General features: G+C 56.2%; 1 protein-coding gene across 11 annotated transcripts in view; it reads left to right on the top strand.

Moving 5' to 3' along the window:
- The first annotated feature begins 290 nt into the window (after positions 1 to 290).
- Positions 291 to 18,936, top strand: part of ARHGEF10L (Rho guanine nucleotide exchange factor 10 like) — a 169,982-nt gene continuing 151,336 nt past the window's right edge. For 4 of the 11 annotated variants that reach the window (XM_061395310.1, XM_061395337.1, XM_061395328.1 and 1 more), the window contains exon 1: positions 17,714 to 17,806. The gene's annotated coding sequence lies outside the window, so the exon portion shown is untranslated. Of the gene's footprint in view, positions 436 to 9,768; positions 10,067 to 17,081; positions 17,325 to 17,711; positions 17,807 to 18,936 lie in introns of those variants that run through there. The other 7 variants (XM_061395358.1, XM_061395347.1, XM_061395356.1 and 4 more) reach the window with 6 other exon arrangements.

Genomic DNA, 18,936 nt, shown 5'->3' with positions numbered 1-18,936 from the left:
CACACGTCTGTGGCCTGTGCCCCTTTCCGGGCACACACGCAACGGCCAGGGCCCGGCCCTTCTGCTCAGAGCCCCCTTTCAGAGGCGGCCCCGCTCTGCTCACGCCCCGCCTCCCTTCTCATCCTGGCAGCTTCCTCGTGCTCCCAGCCCTGCCCAGTCCTGCCCTGCCCTGCCTGGCCTGACTCAGTCTAGCTCTTCCTTGTGGGCTGCCAGGGGCCGCCTCCCGCCCGCCCGCCCGGCAGGTCTGGCAGGTGAGTGACTCACCCACCTGGACCCACTGCACGCCCCGCGCGGGGAGCCAGCGGACGTGACCCCCAGGCTCCGGCCAGCCCAGCCAGCCTCTGCGGCGGACGAGACCCTTCTGTGCCGCCGGGGACTGCCCCATCACCTGCGCTCGCTTCTTCCTCGGTCGGAACTGGACTGCACAGAATCCAGGTCAGGCTTTCGGGTTGTAAGCATCTCAGTCCCTTGCTGAATCGGAGCAGGATGCTCTGGAGGTCAGTGGGTGTGTGTTTCGGTCTCTGCTGCTGTCGACACCCCTGGGCTCTGGGCTCAGGGACACCCTGCTCCCTGGCAGGTGGCGGTGGGGCTGGGAATGGCTGGTGCTGTACTCAGGGAGGAGGACTCTGCCGAGGGCCTCAGTGGGTGTGACCCTAACCCTCGTGGTCAGGTTGGGGGGAGGCCTGGCCCGCATGTGTGCGCACTGGAAACCTTCCCCAGCTCCCTTCTTGGGGTCAGAGTGTGACCCTTGCAGCTGGATCCGACCTAGTTCAAAGGCATCAGCTGCCTGCTGGGAAACCTGGGGTCAAAGGGGAGGCAGTGACTGCGGGCCACACCACGGTCGGGGGCGGCGTAGGGGCCGGACGCGCCCCGGACAGCGCCTGCTCCTCTGTCTGCGCCCTCTCCGCCTCGTCCCATCCTGGCCGCCTTAGCAGGGAGCAAGGCACTGCGCACAGTTTCACGGGGGCGATGTCATGAGCTCGCAGTTGGAAGCCTTTTAAAGGTCACCCTGGTGGCCTGGCCCGAGTCTCTGACAGGTGGCCGTTCAGCCCCTGCTTGATGATCTCCGGCGGTGGAGAGCTCACCGCCTTTGGAGGCGGCCTTTCATCTGCGTGCCCACTGTCCGCTGGGGGCTGGCATCACGCTGGCTGGGAGCTTACTTTCTGCCAGATGTTTTGCTGAGGGAGTGCGTTACATGGATGAGCTCATTTAATCTTTCCAACACCCCGTGAGGTAAGTCTTATTATTATCATCCCTGTTCATAGCTGAGGAAACAGGCCCAGAGAGGTTAAGTAACTTACTCAAGGTTTCCCAGCTTGAACAAAGAGAGCTGAGATTTGAAGCCAGACAAGCCTCATTCTAGAGCCCAGCTGACTCCTCAGCTCCATCACCTGGCTGCGGCTGGGCAATGAGGAGGCTTCCCAGGGCGGGCGAAACGCTGAGCAAGCATGGGGAGGCTGAGGTTTGGCCTGGGAGCTTCAGATGACTATGGTCTCTCTGGCTGACCTCTCAGGGGAGGGGTGAGGCTCAGAGTGGCGAGGTGACCTACTTCAAGGCTCAGAGATGGCGGAGAGTCAGACCCTCCCCCCGACTTCAACAGAGTGTCCACCTCCCCAAGCCAGCCCCTCCCCGGGGGGCTTTGCCTCCAGAAGATCCTGGTATGTCTGGGTGCTCAGGGATGTCTGTATGAGCCTGCCTCCCTGGGTTGTGGCCCTGAACCAGCGTCTCCTGAGGTTCATTCGGGGACCACCCTCCCTTCCATCCCCTTGAGCACTGAGCTCCCGGGCATCAATGCCACCCGCCCTCCCAGCTGGGTCTCCTCAGTCATTGGGACTTTAGGGGCTTCAGGGGGCGATCAGCCCTGCCCCATTCCCTTCCCCCCCACCTAGAAGGTGAGGAGAGTCCCGGGTGTCTCCTTTCAGAGCTGGGACAGTCACACGGGTAAGAGGTCCCCAGCGTAACTCCTTTCTGTCCTCCCCGCCTGGCCATAATAATAATGGCAGCCGCAGTACTGACTCCTGGGCCTGCCACCGCGGCTCCATCTCCACCTATCCGACACTTACCACACGCTAAGCTCTGAGTCAGGTAGCCCCATGTCATAGCTTGTTCAGGTCTGAAAACCCCATTTGGCAGATGAGGAAGCTGAGGCTCAGGGAGGGGAAGTCTTGCCCAGGGTCGCACAGCTGACCAATGGCATGGAGAGCGACAGCAGCAAGTGGAAAGCTCTCATCCTCCAAAGCTGCGTGCTGATTTCACCGGGCAGCCAGGGCCAGGGTCCGGCGTGGTCGACTTCAGATTTCAGGCTTCGCCCACATGGCTCCTCTGGACCGGGCTGTGCTGTGGCGGAGCTCCAGAGCCAAGAGTGCGGGCCGTGTTCTGCTTCTGAAGAGTACAGCACCTGGGGCGAGCCACCCAGCCCCTGGGGCCCCGGGTCACCCCTACCTGGGGACAGGAGCTGGTCACTTCTTTCCTGCGGTATCACTGAGGACTGCGGATTGTAGTCACGGCTGGGAAAGCCTTATACACCTGGACACAGGGAGCTCCTTGGTGGCCTAGTGGTTAGGATCAGGGCTTTCCCTGCCCCGGCCCCGGTTCAGTCCCTGCTCAGGGAACTGAGCTCCCTCAAGCTGCATGGCGCAGCCTCAAAGAAACCAAAAACGAAACAAAAAAGCAAATCTTGACCCAATACATATGCAGAGAGTGAGTGTGAGGAGAGGTGATTACCTAAGCTGCGGCTCCCGGCCCCACTGTGCCTGGGGCAGCCTCGACGCTGAGTTCCCACAGCCGCCTCGGGGTGCAGAACACGGGCCGGCCCTACGGCAGGGGAGCCAAGGCTCAGGGACGTGAAGTCACAGGACTGGCAGGTGGGGGAGCAGGGCTTTGTCCCCAGAAGCGAACCCCCCGTCACGATGAGAGGCAGCTCCTCGGGGAGGGGGATCTCCCAGGGTGCCCAGGCAGCCCTTTGGTCTCAGCAGATCAGACTCGCAGGAGTGGGTCCGGGCGCTTAGGGGATGGGCCCTGAGCAGGCGGGCGGGGCGAGTGAGATGGATCCCTGCTCAGGCCTCTCCCGTCAGCCCTTTGGCAGAATGAGGGGGACCACCCTCCCCCATTCTTCCTGCTCTCAGGGACAGAGGCAGCCCTTGTTCCAAGGGGACAGGAGAGCAGGGAGCTCACCTGAGCCGTCTGGACCTGCCCTACAGGAAGCCCCGATCCCGCCTCCTGGCCGGCTCAGCCCCTGCAGAGAGCCGGGAGGGGACCGTGGGGTCGGGTTGCCTTTAGCCCACTTCCTCCCTCCCCACCTTTCCCGTCCTCTGCTTCTCCTCCTGAGTGGTGTCGTCATTACATCTGATAAGCAGCCCTCCGTTCTATCTGATAAGAGGGGTTCCAAGGCCCTGGCTTGTTTGAGACCGCCAGGGTTGGGGGGGCGCCCAGGCTGGGAGCCAGGAGGCAGCCGCTGCACCCACTCCCCTTGTCAGGCCCGCAGCCGTCTGAGCAACGCCTTTACCTTCTCTGGGCCTCGGTTTCCCCTTCGGTGAAAGGAGGGGTTTGGCTTGGAATATCCCACAGGGCCCTGCCAGCCAGAAAGGCTCTCACTTGCTTGAATGGGGGCCCTGAGGGACTGTCCGAGCTCCCTGCCAGCTCTCCCCAGGACCCGCGTGGTCCAGGATACATGTGGACATGGGGACCATTCGCTTCTGATACAAGGAGGACCCAAATGCGTGTGTGCGAACTAAGTCGCTCGGTCGTGTCCAAGTCTTTGCGACCCCACGGACTGCAGCACGCCAGGCTTCCCTGTACATCACTATTTCCCGGAGTTTGCTCAAACTCATGTCCATCGAGTCGGTGATGCCATCCAACCATCTTGTCCTCTGCTGCCCCCTTCTCCTGCCCTCAATCTTTCCCAGAATCAGGGTCTTTTCTAATGAGTAGGGTCTTCACATCAGGTTGGTTATATGTATACATATAGCTGACTCACTTTATTATACAGCAGAGACTAAACCAACATTGTAAAGCAATTACGTGTGCTGTGCTACTTCGCTCAGTCGTGTCCGACTCCTTGCGACCCTGTGGACTGTAGCCCACCAGGCTCCTCTGTCCATGGAATTCTCCAGGCAAGAGTACTGGAGTGGGTTGGCATTTCCTCCTCTAGGGGATCTTCCCCACCCTGGTGTTGAACCTGCATCTCCTACGTCTCCTGCATTGGCAGGCGGGTTCTTTACCACTAGCACCACCTAGGAAGCCCGTCGAGGACCGGGGTGCCCGCTGTCGAAACCCTCGCGCTCTCTGTCCAGCTGAATTTCTGGAATAAACCCAGGGTACCAGTGTTTGTCTGACCACAGGGGAGAGGCTGCCTGAGGCTCTTCCCATCTTGTTGTTTGTAGAAAACGTCTGTCCTTTGGGGTAAGAAATTGGGTTCAAATCCTAGCTCCGTCCCTCCTGATGGTGTGACCTGGGGTGAGCTGCACCGTCTCAGTTGCTGCGTCTGAAGAGAACGAGGATAACACTGAACTCACTGAGACCTCGTGAGGGCGGTGAGTTCTCCCAGGCGGAGCACTTGACCCGTGAATAGCAGATGCTCACCAAAAGGGAGGACCTGTTCCTGGCACCACGGCCGTCTGGCCCCTCGCGGCTCCAGAATGTCAGGACGCCTCAGGGCGCTTCCGGGATCTCAATGCCGCATCCCTGCAGACGAGCAGGTGTCTCCAGGTGTGACAGCATGCTAAGGCCCTCGTTCTGGTCTCCTCTTCGTCTTTTTTTTTTTTGTTATTGGAGTAGAATTGTTTTGTGGCCTTTTCATAACGTTCATGGTGTTCTCACGGCAAGAACGTTGGGGCGATTTGCCATTTCCACCTCCGGTAGACCATGTTTTGTCAGAGCTCTTCACTATGACCAGTCCGTCCACGCACAGCATGGCTCATAGCTTCATTGAGTTACGCAAGCCCCTTCACTACGACAAAGCTGTGATCCATGAAGGGGTCATGAAAGGTAAGAAAAGCTATGACAGACCTTGAGAGTGTATTAAAAAGCAGAAACCTCACTTTGCCAGTGAAGGTCCGTATAGTCAAAGCTACGTTCTTTTCCAGTAGTCACGTATGGATGTGAGAGTTGGATCATAAAGCAGGCTGAGCACCAAAGAATTGATGCTTTTGACTTGTAGTGTTGGCAAAGACTCTTGAGAGTCCCTTGGACTGCAAGGAGATCGTACCAGTCAATCCTAAAGGAGCTCGACCCTGAGTGTTCACTGGAAGGACTGATGCTGAAGCTGAAACTCCAATACTTTGACGCAAAGAGCCGACTCACTGGAAAAGACCCTGATGCTGCAAAAGACTGAAGGCAGGAGGAGAAGGGGACGGCAGAGGTTGAGATGGTTGGATGGCATCACCGACTCAATAGACATGAGTTCGAGCAAACTCCAGGAGATAGTGGAGGACAGAGAAGCCTGGCATGCTGAATCCAGGGAGTTGCGAAGAGTCTGACACGACTGAGCCACTGAACGACCACATAATTGTTAATGATGTTGTGCTCGTTTCTGCTGTATGACAAAGTGAATCAGCCACACACACGCATATATGCCCTCCCTCCCACCCTCCCCACTCTAGGTCCTCACAGAGCACCAAGCTGAGCTCCTGTACTTACAGCAGCTCCCCACTAGCTGTCTATTTTACACACGGTCAATGCTGCTTTCCAGTTCATCCCCCCTCCCCTTCCCCATCGTGTTCCTCTTCCTCTTTCTTAAAGCTGCTCTGAAAACTACAAAACTGCATAATAGCGGGGAAGGGGCAGCCCGCTGCACACGGACCTCACCCCCAAGTGCGGCTGACTCAAAAGACTGATCAGAATTCACAAGGTATGCGGATCTGTGGGTCAGGGTGTGATCTCAGTTAACTAGAGAGCAAGCCACCTACAGCTCAAGGCTCCTGGAGAGGGATTCCGAATTCTGAAGACAGCACCAGGGCAAGGGTTGGGGCCGCCTTCGCTCAGACCCCAGGGTCTGGCCCAGCCCTGGAGCCACAGGGCGGGCAGCTTACTGCAGAGGGCACACTGCGTGGAGGCCCCTGATTCAGACATGGGCTTGGGGATGGAGCAGATGGAATTTCCTGGCCATTGGTGGTTTCTGGGAAAGGGGGAACGTGCCTGATCAGTTCAGATAGTCGCTCAGTCATGTCCGACTCTTTGCAACCCCATGGACTGCAGGCTTCCCTGGCTGTTATCTCAAAACTCATTACCGAAAAGATATTTTTTTTCCCTTCCCCTAAAGATCAGCATATTCTTCTCCACTTTTCCTGGAATCCTGGCTAGGGGATTTTCCAGTTAGCAGAAAAACCACATCCACCTTCCTCCGGCTTCAGTGAGGGGGTGAGCGGCTGGAAGTGGAGGAGCCATTGTCCTCTAGTTCTCCTCTAGTTCATCAACTGTATTCATCCCTCCATCGTCCACCCATCCATCCATCCATCCAAAGACTGCTCACTGAGTGTCTCTGTGTTGGACACTGCATTCTGGAGATACAAATCTGCAAAACAGACATCCTGCCCTTAGGGAGAGGATGGTATGGCAAGGGTGACAGACAGTGTAGGGAATTCAGTGCCTGGGGAGCTATGGCCTTATCTGTTCATCAGTTTCCCTATCTGTTGCACGGGGCGATCGTAGTCCCTGCCTCCTGGTGTTACTGTGGTGCTCTGATGAGATGACACACGCAAAGAGCTGGCCCAGTGCCTGGCACAGAGTAAGATGCTCAGTAAGCATTAACCGTGAGAAGAACGATGCTCGACTAAGCTCACGGAAAACAGTGCCTGGCACTCACGTGAGCAGCCATGCACATCCGTGAGCTGTTCTAGGCAGGCTGGCTTTCCTTGGCAGCGGCAGCAGGTAACAGGGGAATGGTAAGCAAGGGCAGGACCCACGCCAGCTTCTCAGGGTGGGGCAGCCCATGAGTAAGTCATCTCAACAAAGGAGCCATAAATGCTGGCCATGCCATCCGGTGGCGGGGGTTGGGGGTGGGTCTGAGGGCTTCTCCAGGAGCTTGGGCCAGTGCAATTGCCTGTCTGGTTGGTCCAGTTAGGAGTTGCTTGTGAGGAACCTTAGGGTGAAATCAGCCATGAGACCAGGAGCTGGAGACTGCCTCTGCAGGGCTGGGGCAGACTGTCTGGAAAGCTCCCAGAATCTGAAAGGGGGCAGGGCAGCCAGGGCAGCAGAGGCGGGGATGACCCCAGCGCTGAGGGCTTGGGGAGGGGGTGCTGTGGATGCTGTCCCAGGGAGGGCAGCCAGAGATGGTTAGGGGGTCCCGGGGGCCCCCACGGGGCTGACAGGGGCTGAAGATGGCAGTCTTACTCACCGCTGTACCCCCAGCCCCCGGAACAGTGGCAGGAAAACCTTAGGCACCTAACTGGGGAGCAGAGTCGAATGCACGTGTATGATCAGGCCACCCAGGATGGCTGCAGTCTGGCTCTCCGTGCATCCCTGGCTTGACCCGTCCCCACTTCTCCTGCCCCTACTCGCGTGGCTGACTCTCCCCTCACTCACAGAGCCTCATCTGTCCACGTCCATGTACTTGTTCCCCGGCCCCGTTGATGGCTGTTCTAATCTTCAGATCAGAACATCTCCACCACAGCCGAGCAAAGAAACCAAGGCTCAGGAAGGGGAAACACCCCTGGCAAAGGGGCATGAGGGGCGTGACCCTCTGCTGGTTTCTGGGTCACCGGTGAGCCATCCCGACATCAGTTCCCCCCAATAACTAGGAACCTCTCCCTCCCAGTCCCTGGGAAGCTGGACTGCAGCAGGTACTGCCTGCTGTCAGCCGCACACAGCGGGGTGCTGCTCCAGAATCCTGCTTCAGAGTCTGAGATCACCCATCTATTAAGCCATTAATGTTTGTCGCTGACTCTGGGCTCTTTCTCTGGTCTTGAGGCTGTGCTGGTACAGGGCTTGCCAGCCTGGGGGGTGCAGCCCAACACATACCACGACTCTGTTGGGTGGTCTGGTTTAACCACCAAGCGGGTTTGCCAATAGGAAGCAGTGGTCCTGGAATCCATAGAAGTGGGTCAAACCCTAGCACCCTACTTACCAGCTCTGTGGGGCTGTGACAAAGCATTCCCCTTTCTGAGCCTCAGTTTCTTCATCAGCAAGACAAGAACTGCAGTATTAGCCTTGAGGGTTGCTGGGTAGAGAGGAGATGGTGAAGGGATTTAGAAGTGACAGCTGTTGTCATCTTCCACGGATCTGGGGTGACATCCGGAGCTGTGAGTTAGGACCGTGGGACTGGGCTGGTGGGGATGGAGTGTCTGCCAAACCCTGCATTATGAAGTCTTGGGGTAGTAGCTTGGTGGTAGCTGGAGTCGGATGGACTTAGAAGCCATCGCTCGCTTGCTGTGTGACCTTGGGTGGCTTGCCTACCTTACTGTGCCTAAGCTCCTCATGTGAAAAAAAGGGGACCTTGAAAGCAGCTATTCTAGTGCGTTCTTGCAAGAGTAAATGGGGTCATATGTGGAAGGCACAGGGCCTGGCAGAGTTCGGTAAAGGGGGATTTCCTGCTCTGTAAAGGGAGCTAGCTTTATCACTGGCGGCATTAGTCGGGGAGTGGGTGAAGGGGCTTTGCAAGCATGAATGTGAGGCACGACGGGGGGCTCTGGTCTCCCCCGAGGGAGGGGCTGGGGTCCGTCCCTGACGTGTCGGGAGCCCCAGCCCGCTGTGTCTCTGCTGACAGGTGGGAAGGTGACAGAGCCGTCCTGTGAAGGCGCTGAGGTCCCAGAAGATGTCCGCTTCCAGGCAAAACCCTGAGAAGCGCATTGGACTTGGGGGATCTTAGCCCGAGCCCACAGGGAATGGGGCAAGCAGCAGCTTTTGAATTTAAACCCCGGCTCCCCCACTCTGCCACGCTGCGACCCTGGGCGAGTCACTTAACCTCTCTGGGTCGATGTCTGTGTTCACAGAACCGGACAAAGCCACCTTCCTTGCAGGGTTCCCTGGAGGCCAAGCACACAGTGGGTTCTCTGTAAAGGGGAGTGATTCGTGCAGTCTCCACAGAGGGCAAGGGAGTAGATGTTAATGAACGCTGGGGCTGGTCCAAAAATCCAGTCTATGAAACTCCTGCCTGCAGCTTCTGTTGCGTTGCTAATGGGAGTTTATGTGAAGGACACAGCGGGATAAGGGCCCATTGTTCCGAGTGGGGACAGTTTTATGACTCTTAGAAAGCGTCTTTCATCTGGGAGACCAGGGAGCGTATGGAACCTCCCAGCCCTGGGCGTTGAGACTGGGGGATGCTGAAGGCCCTGGGGCCGGTGCCAGGCCACAGCCATGGTCAGGCCCTCCTGCTGGCACGGGCTGAGGCCTCCCCGGAGTGTCACCGCGGCCTCAGGCTGCCAGCTGCTGCGCATCCCTTTGCCCAGGCCTGGACTGTCTCTCCTGGAGACCTGCTGTCTGGCCCCGAGTCCGCAGCCCGGTCTGCTTGGCAAGGCTGGAGGCTCACAGGTCTGCGGGGTTCCCTCTCTGCTCCCTCCGTCAGCGGCCGGTGTCACAGCCTCTTCATGCTTATGGTGGCTTCTAGAATAGGCCTTGGGCTCTGTCTGCTGTCAGCTGACCGGCAACTCTCCCTGCCTGGGAGGCTCGCCTGGCCCCCGAGCCCCGGGCAGGGGCAGTAACCTGATGCCAGGAGCAAAGACCTTGTCTCTCTGTCCTTTCCGACTCCTTGGCCAGGGACCAAGCAGAGAAACCCAGCCTCTTCTTGGCTCAGCAGACAGCCCCGAGCGCTCTGCCTACTCCTCCCCTGCAGAGGCTGCAGACACCACGGCGAGTGGATGCCGCTGGCTGCCCAGCTTAGAGCCGCGGGCACACGGGGTCTGTGGGGTCTGGACTGATGGGCGGAGGGTCTTTATGTGTTTTTAGGTGCCTCTGATGGCCCAGGCTGGCACTTCCCCCTTTGTCTTTTCCCTTTTGGGGAATGAAGAAAGGCTAGAGCAGGATGTTTAGACACGCGAATGGCCCCAGAATCCCCGCTTATCCTGCAGCAAGACAGTGACCACAGGCAGTGGGCACCAGCCTCCTCTTATGATCGGACTAAAAGCCCACTCAGGTAAGTGCAAGTGAAGTGTGTGCGGGGGGTCTCTGTGATGACCCAACAGTCACTCGGATGGACATTCAAGGCTAGGACAGGATGTCAATGTGCCTCAGTTTCCTCATCTGTAAACCAGGCATAAAAGTACCCGCTTTATAGGGTTGCTGTGAGGATGAAATGAGTTAACACACGTTAACCGATTAAACAGAGACCAGTAGAGAGTGTTGTGGAAGTTTGCTATTACTGTTGCTACTATTTTTGCTAGGGCTAGATGATCTCTGTCTCTCTGTCTTTTCCTCCAACTTTGCTTTTTTTTTTTTTGGCTTTTCTATGGCGTTTCTGGCCTCCCAGAACCTCAGCTTGAACTTGGCTGCGGTTTGTTGCAGCGTGAATGCCGGCCCTGGCTCGGCTGTCTTTCAGGCTCAGCGCCCCGTGGTCATTTGACTGACTCGGGCTCTCAGCTCTCCAGTTGGAAATCCCTGGGTGAAGTGAGCTGATTGGCCGGTTTTGGCCAGCTGCTGACCCTTTGGTCCAATCAGGTGCTCCGGGAAGGAGTGGGCTGTCCCGGCACGTGGACGTGCATGTGTCCTGCTGCAGCGAATCCGGCCTCTTCAGAGGCTCAGTTGTAAATTTTCATGTGAGTTGTAAACGTGTGGCAGGAATATCATGAAGTGATGGTGTGTCTTTTTCACTGAATCACATCAGGAGCCTCATGACGTCCAAATGTCCCCAGACTGGTCACGTTAACCCAATCAGACCGCTGGGTGAGGAGGTGTCTGCCAGGTTTCTCTACAGTAAAGTTGTTCTTTCCCTTTTTGCAGTTAATAAGTATTTCATGGGAAAGTACTCTGAGTATGCAAATAGCATTCCCAGCTTTCAATTTATTCATTTACTTATTACATCAGTGTGGACTCTTGGTTTCCTATTGTATTTAGTAGAATATGAATCCTTACAATCATTACTTATTTTGATGCTTAACTTGCTCCTTGGTTTGGCTAGTGGAGGTCCATCTAGTCAAAGCTATGGTTTTTCCAGTGGTCATGTATGGATGTGAGAGTTGGACTGTGAAGAAAGCTGAGCACTGAAGTATTGATGCTTTTGAACTGTGGTTTTGGAGAAGACTCTTGAGAGTCCCTTGGACTGCAAGGAGATCCAACCAGTCCATCCTAAAGGAGATCAGTCCTGAGTATTCATTGGAAGGACCGATGCTAAAGCTGAAGCTCCAATACTTTGGCCACCTGATGCGAAGAGCTGACTCATTGGAAAAGACCCTGATGCTGGGAAAGATTGAGGGCAGGAGGAGACGGGGACGACAGAGGATGAGATGGTTGGATGGCATCACTGACTCCATGGACATGGGTTTGAGTGAACTCTGGGAGTTGGTGATGGACAAGGAGGCCTGGTGTGCTGCGATTCATGGGGTCGCAGATTCGGACACGACTGCGCGACTGGAGTGAACTGACTGCGTGGAGCTTGGCTGGCGGAAGCCTCTTTTGAGTTGGTTTCTGTGTCCTTCTGCTGTGTTTCCACCACTTGTTGAGCAATTTATTAATTTCTGGCCCAACAATATGTTTCAGGCACAGCTTGTTCTTCCCCCGGAATCAGTCATCTCTCCAAGGAGCTTTGGTCTCTTTCAGCAGAGAGTGCTATTTGGAATCCATGACCTGGCTGCAAAGTGTGTTCACTGGGACTGGGTATCCCTGCTCCTAGGCTCTTTCAGGGGACAGAGCTCTGAACTCACACCAAAATCTCCAGTTCCAGTCTAACACCACAGAATTCATTCTACTTTTCTCCCTTTGATATTTGTCATTCCTTTAAACAGGGTTTGAAGTTTGAACTCCTGACTACCACTACACTAGGCTGTCTCCATCAAAAATATCTTATGATATATGATAAGTATGCTTATGATATTGTGGTATCAAATAGCACATGTATCCAATTCTGTCAGTGAGATGTTGAAAAATCTGTTACACTGTGTTCGATCAGTCCTTTAAAATCCTACGGGATTCAGTTCAGTTCAGTCCAGTTGCTCAGTCATATCCGACTCTTTGCAACTCCATGGACTGCAGCACACCAGGCCTCCCTGTCCATCACCAACTCTGGAGCTTACTCAAACTCATGGCCATCGAGTCGGTGATGCCATCCAACCATCTCATCCTCTGTCGCCCCCTTCTCCTCCTACCTTCAATCTTTCCCAGAGTCAGGGTTTTTTCCAAGCAGTCAGTTCTTTGCATCAGGTGGCCAAAGTATTGGAGTTTCAGCTTCAGCATCAGTCCTTCCAATGAATACTCAGGACTGATTTCCTTTAGGATGGACTGGTTGGATCTCCTTGCTGTCCAAGGGACTCTCAAGAGTCTTCTCCAACACCATAGTTCAAAAGCATCAATTCTTCTGTGCTCAGCTTTCTTTATAGTCCAACTCTCACATCCATACATGACTACTGGAAAAACCAGTAGCTTTAACTAGATGGACCTTTGTTGGCAAAGTAATGTCTCTGTTTTCTAATATGCTGTCTAGGTTGGTCATAGCTTTTCTTCCAAGGAGCAAGAGTCTTTTAATTTCATGGCTGCAATCACCATCTCCAGTGATTCTGGAGCCCAAGAAAAGAAAGTCTCTCACTGTTTCCACTGTTTCCCCATCTATTTGCCATGAAGTTATGGGACTGGATGCCATGATCTTAGTTTTCTGAATTTTGAGTTTTAAGTCAGCTTTTTCACTCTCCTCTTTCACTTTCATCAAGAGGCTTTTTATTTCTTCTACAGTTTCTGCCATAAGGGTGGTGTCTTCTGCATATCTGAGGTTATTGATATTTCTCCCGGCAATCTTGATTCCAGCTTGTGCTTCATCCAGCCTGGCATTTCTCATGATGTACTTTGCATATAAGTTAAATAAGCAGGGTGACAATATACAGCCTTGACGTACTTCTTTCCCGATTTGGAACCCGTCTGTTGTTCCATGTCCATTTCTAGTTGCTACTTGACTTGCATACAGATTTTTCAGGAGGCAGGTCAGGTGGTCTGGTAGTCCCATCTATTTAAGAATTTTTCCCCCCATCTCTTTAAAATAGAAAGGAACAAAAGGATTATTGTGCTTTTACAGGCACTGGGACTGAGTGGAAGAGGCTGAGGGTCCTATGGAGAGTGGGGGGCAGCGCTCCGTGCTGTCTGTGTCCAGCCCTCTGGACATGGGTGTCCATCACCCCCGGTGGTTGTTTTGGGAGAACTTTGAGACTACATCCTTAAGAAAAAGAGCTGCTCAAACTGTCCTCTCCCTTACACCAAGGGCCATAAATTAGTAGCTCAGGAAAGTTATTTCCTTCTCTACCTGAGCCCCTGGAACCACCTCCAGCTCTGGCTACGCCTTTGACTTCAGCATGTGTGCATGCTAAGTCGCTTCAGTCGTGTCTGACTCTATGCGACCCCATGACTGTCGCCCACCAGGCTTCTCTGTGCTTGGGATTGTCCAGGCAAGAATACTGGAGTGGGTTGCCATGCCCTCCTCCAGGGGGTCTCCTCACCCAGGGCACAAACTGGCATCTCTTGCATCTCCTGCAATGGCACTGCCTGGGAAGTCCAAACGCAGGTGTTGCCTTGAAGGAACCTAGAAGGCAGCGGGGGGACGGCTCAGGGCATCCCAGATCCCTTCGAAATGCCTGTCCTACTGAACAGGGACAGCAGTGTCATGGGAAGAGGTTTCATTCTGGTAAGACAGACCCCATCGTCCTCATTCATAATCAAAATGTGATCCAGCGTCTCTTAGAGAAGAGTCTGTTTGTGATTGCTTTGATGACACGGGAAATAAGAGCTAGTTCCTTTACGCACACTTTCCATTTACACTGCCTGTGCCAGGGTGGTATCTAGGCTTGGGAAGTCCACTCTGCCGTCTACCCACTTCTCTTCTGACCTGCTCCAAGGCCAGGCTGCTGGCAGTGGGCTGGGCTGGGAGGCAGCGGCGGGAGCCCTGGGCTCTCACCCTCGCAGTGCCATCAGTTTGCTGGCAGCCGTGGCCAGGTCGCTGAGCTTCGCTGGCCAACAGAAGGCAGCACTGTGCCTGGTCCTGCCCCCTTCCCCGCTGGGCAGCGGAGCCTAGGGAGAAGAGTCCCAGTCCCACCCAGATGTAGCATTTGTGATTATGCTTACACAATAGATCCTGCACCACCAGAATGCTCGGCCAGTGTGAAATTTTGGTTAATTGAATGTTCTGGGACATGGAAACAGTCCCAGAAATCCTTTTTGTTCCTTTTGTGGCTATTGAAAGCCATTTGCTCATCTATTTAGCAAATATTTGTCTCATGCTTCCACTCCATCGGGCTCTGTCCCAGGTGCTGGGGACTCCAGCGTGAGTGAGGCAGCAGAGTCCCCGCTCCCGAGGACTCACGTGCCAGGGAGGACATGGGGCAAATCCCACACAAAACACTGCAGGAGGGCGAGGGGGAGACTGTAGGGCGCGATGGGAGCCCAGGAGCCTCATCTCGGTCTCTGGAGAGCAGATCCGTGAGGTGTGACCTGTGCGGAGAGCATCCAAAGCCACGGTGTCTTGTGGGGGATGGGGGTGGGGGGGGGGGCGGTGCGGAACGGTAACGGTGTTCCAGGCAGAAGGAACGAAGTCAAAGGCCCAGGGACACGCTTTGCACCTTCGTTTATGCTGCGGAGCTCGGCATGGGAAGTTGGGCAGGTGGGAGAGGAGGGGTGTGCAAGGGTCAGGGCAGGATGACGAAGACAGCAAGAATGCAGGAGGACCGGCCTGGCTTGTGCCTCCCTGGTGGCTCAGCTGGGAAAGAACCTGCCTGCGGTGCAGACCCAAGTTTGATCCCTGGGTCGGGAAGATCCCCTGGAGAAGGAAATGGCAACCCACTCCAGTATTCTTGCCTGGAAAATCCCATGGACAGAGGAGCCTGGTGGGCTGCAGTCCAGGGGGTCGCAAAGAGTTGGGCACATCTGAGCGACTACTTCTGGGGCCTGGCCTGGCCGAGAAGGGGAGGGCTGCGGGCTCATTTATTCTCGAGTATGTGTTTCCATGTTGTGATTGTCTTCTCATATAAGTAGAACACAGAGAGAAAATGAAATGAAAACACTAATTCACAGAGGGGGTCAAGGTCAAAAGGGTGACACAGGGCTGGGAGGGACGGTGACAAGTGGAAGGACACAGCTCTTTGTACAGGGCCCCGGCCCTTTGGGGCCTACAGAGTGTGGCCCGGGGGAGCCAGGCATCAGCGGATCTTCAGATGTGTTAAGAGAAGCCAGCAGTCCAGCAACTCATGGGAAATCTCTCAATTGTTAAATGTTGGGAGCTAATTAACAACATTAACAAAATCACTGTGGGCAAAACAAAAGGCTTCCGTCGGCTCCATTCATCCTACGAGCTGGTGGATCACAATGCTGGCTCCAGAGGGGTCTACTGACAGGCGTCCGAGGGTGCTCACTTGGTGTGCTTCTAACCTCTGCCGGGTTTTGGGGACACAATGGGAGCCTGAGGTATGGCCTCCACCCCCAGGCTTGGATCATAGCTTCCCTCAAGACAGTTCAACTGCCTGAGAGACAGTTCAAGTCAGTACCTACCCAGAATCAACTAACAGAAACAGAAGTGGTAACAGGAGCAACTGACCAGAGGGTGAAGCGCTGTCGAGCTCAGTGGGAGAGGAGGTTGGGGAGCAGGGGCCGCGTGGAGAGACGTCCTGGAGGTGCGGGGCCTCTGTTAGATCTGGGAAGAGGGTGGGCTTCAGCGCAGCCAAACCTGGGACAGGTGTTCCAGACCAGAGGACTCACGAGGGCTCAGGCCCAGGAGGGGCTGGGACAGGTCTGGACGGTCGTGGATGCAGGTCCAAGGGCTTGTACTGGTTTTCTCTGTGCCAGCAGAATCCCAATGTCTAAATTCTGGTCCAGGGCTTAATGCCATGAGCTCTGAGGTCACCCGATAGACACCTGATGATGTTCTTGCCGCTTTTCTGGCATTCTGGCTCTGAGGTCACCCGGTAGACATCTGACGATGTTCTTGCTGCTTTTCTGGCATTCTGGCTCTGAGGTCACCCGATAGACACCTGACGATGTTCTTGCCGCTTTTCTGGCATTCCTGAAACCTTCCTCCATTGTTCATTTGTCCCAGGGATGGACAATCCAGAAGTGCAGGGGCCTTCCCTGTCTCGCTCCATGATGTCTCCTGTGTGCATAGAATGATGTCTGGAAGCATAACAGTGTTAGTTGCTCAGTCATGTCCAACTCTTTGCGACCCCATGGACTGCAGCCTGCCAGGCTCCTCCATCCATGGGATTCTCCAGGCAAGAATACTGGAGTCGGTAGCCATTCCCTTCTCCAGGGGATCTTCCTGACCCAGGGCCGCCTGCATCTCAGGTGGATTCCTTACCATCTGACCTACCGGGGAAGCCCGGAACATAATAAGTGCTCAACAAATATTAACTGGCTATACACTCTGAGCCGTGTTGCCCTAGGCCTGGGGGTTAGGATGATTCTGAACAACTCTTAAGACAAGCTCTATGGGGTTTATGTTCTCGTGTGGAGATGGACAATAAACAAGCAACCCCAACAATGAGGAAGATGATTTCAGAGAGCACGGACTGGTGTGGCCTGTCTCGCTGGACTGCAGAGGCCTGTTATCCATGTCTCCTTGTTGAGGGGGCAGGGCCGAGGTCTCTCTGGTTCCTTGTTTCATTCCTAGCCCCTAAGACTGGTGCCCAAACAGGGAGTAGTTAAAAGAAAAAAAATGGTGTTTTTTTTTTTTTTTTCCTGGTTGTTTGAATGAATAAACACAGGCCAACACAGACTGCAGCCTGCATAACACCTGTGCCCTTTGGAGGCTGCAAAACTCATCATTATCAACCCGAGTAATTGCTGATAAGCCTGAGTGTGAATTTCTTTGCAAATAGGGAGGTAGCGGGGGCAGTGTTTAACAACAACAGGGATAATCTTAATTAATGGCCTGATAACTGTAATTAATTGCATCATATCCGGATGCGTCTTTGGATTTCTGAGAGGGAGTAACTAGTGTTTGGCAGCTTTGGGAGCTGGAAGGGAAGGGTGTGCTAGGATCTCGGGTCTACCGCTTCTTTGCTGGGTGGGCTTTGCCAAGTCGCAGCTCTAAGCCGCGGTTTTCTCATCAGGAAAATGGAGCCACATGGCAGGCTGGCTGCTAAGCTCAGAGCCCTCACTGCCTGCAGCTGCCAGTGCTGTGGTCCTGAGGCTGTCCCCGGAAACGTGTGCAGGGCTGGTCGGAGCCCTCAGGAGGCCCCTCTGCGGCTGAGACTGGATGGGGGCCATCGCAGGTCTGACTTTTCCTCTGGGCCAACCCAGGCATCCTCACCCCTCGGGGGAGAGCCCGGGGCAGACTCCTGGAAGGAGGAGAAGCAAGAATGGGCGTGAGAGCCCGGCTGGGAGGCCTGGGGTGGCGAGGGGACGCGCGGCGGGCGGAGAAGGAGTGGGGGCCCCGTGTGGCCCGGGGGTCTCTGCGGGCGGGCGGGAGGGATGCAAGCCGCGGGGCCGGCGGGGAGCTCCGGGGGCGGCTCCGGGCCGCCCGGCCCGCAGGGGTTAAGCGGTGACCTCAGCCGCGGCCGCGCGGGGGGCCGGGGCGGCGCCGAGCGCGGGGCGGCGGCGGCGGGGAGCCGGGCGGCGTGACCTCGCGGCGGCCACGGCGGCCAGCGGCGGCGCGGGGCGGGGCCGGCCCGGCCATGGGCGCCCGCGGCCGCCGGGCAGCTGAGGCGCGGCCGCCGGCGCCTTTGTGAGCGGCGCGGACAACAAAGGCCGAGCGGTGAGTGCGGCCCGCGGCGGGCGGGGGCTCCGCGATCCCGGTCCGGGCCGAGCGGCCCGCGGGCGTCCCCGCGCCAGTCCGGGGCCCCGCTCCGTCCTGTGTCCCCGGGGAGCCGCCCCCGCGTGTCCGGGTGTGTCCGAGCGTCCCCGTGTGTCTGGGGGAGGCTCCCGGAGCCGCGTCTTCTGTCTGAGTGTGTGGGTCAGCCCTGCGTCCTGGAGTGACGGCATCGCCCGAGTGTGCGCCCCCCACGGCCGGCTCTGTGTTGCTCGGGTGGGTGTCCCGGCCTCTGCACAGCCCCGGTGCGGCCTTTGTGCATCAGCGTGTGCGTGTGGCTGTGTGTGAGTGCGTGTGTCTGTGTGTCTATATCTGTGTGTGTGTCTATGTGCCTGTGTGTGTCTGTGTGTGTTCTTTGTGTGTGTGTCTGTGTGTGTGAGTGTTTGTGTGTCTGTGTGTCTCTCTCTGTGTGTCTGTGTTCTTTGTGTGTGTGTCTACGTGTGTGTGAGTGTTTGTGTGTCTCTGTGTGTGTCTATGTGTGTGTGTCTGTGTGTGTGTGTGTGTCTGTGTGTCTCTCTCTCTGTGTCTCTCTGTGTGTCTCTGTCTCTGCGTGTCTCTGTGTGTGTGGCAGGCTCTGTGCAGACAGCGCGGGAATTCTCACTCGCACCCAGCGCTTCCCTTCCTCTGGTTCCCGCTGCCTTTAGGTCCTGCTGTCCCTGTGGTTCAGCTCCCCCGCGCTGACCCGGGGTCTCGGGATTGGGAGGGGTCAGGGAGTGCTCTTCTTGTTTCTGCTCCGGGCAGGCCTCTCCCACCCTGGAGCCCTGCCTGGAGGCGGAGCAGGGCGGCCTCCTGGAGGAGGAGAGTGTGGGAGGCAGGCGAGGACGCCTGGGCTCTGGGGAGGCCCCCATGGAGCGCAGTCAGGCCTGGCCTCTGCTGGAGGCAGAAGACGTGTGTCAGGGCGGGAAGGCGAAGACCAGCCTCCCGGGCCCCCGGGCCAGTCCTGAGATGGAGGTGCCCCTGACACAGCCGAGCCAGGGGGCAGTGCTTCCTCCCTGTCCCAGGCGGGGACCCTGGGCAAGGGGTCAGGAAGCCCCCTTCAGCCTGAGAGCCCGAGGACCCTGCCTCGGGCCACGCAG

The sequence above is a fragment of the Bos javanicus genome, chromosome 2, assembly GCF_032452875.1.
Source record: "Bos javanicus breed banteng chromosome 2, ARS-OSU_banteng_1.0, whole genome shotgun sequence".
Lineage (NCBI taxonomy): Eukaryota > Metazoa > Chordata > Mammalia > Artiodactyla > Bovidae > Bos > Bos javanicus.
This window is presented reverse-complemented; position numbering and strand designations above follow the sequence as displayed.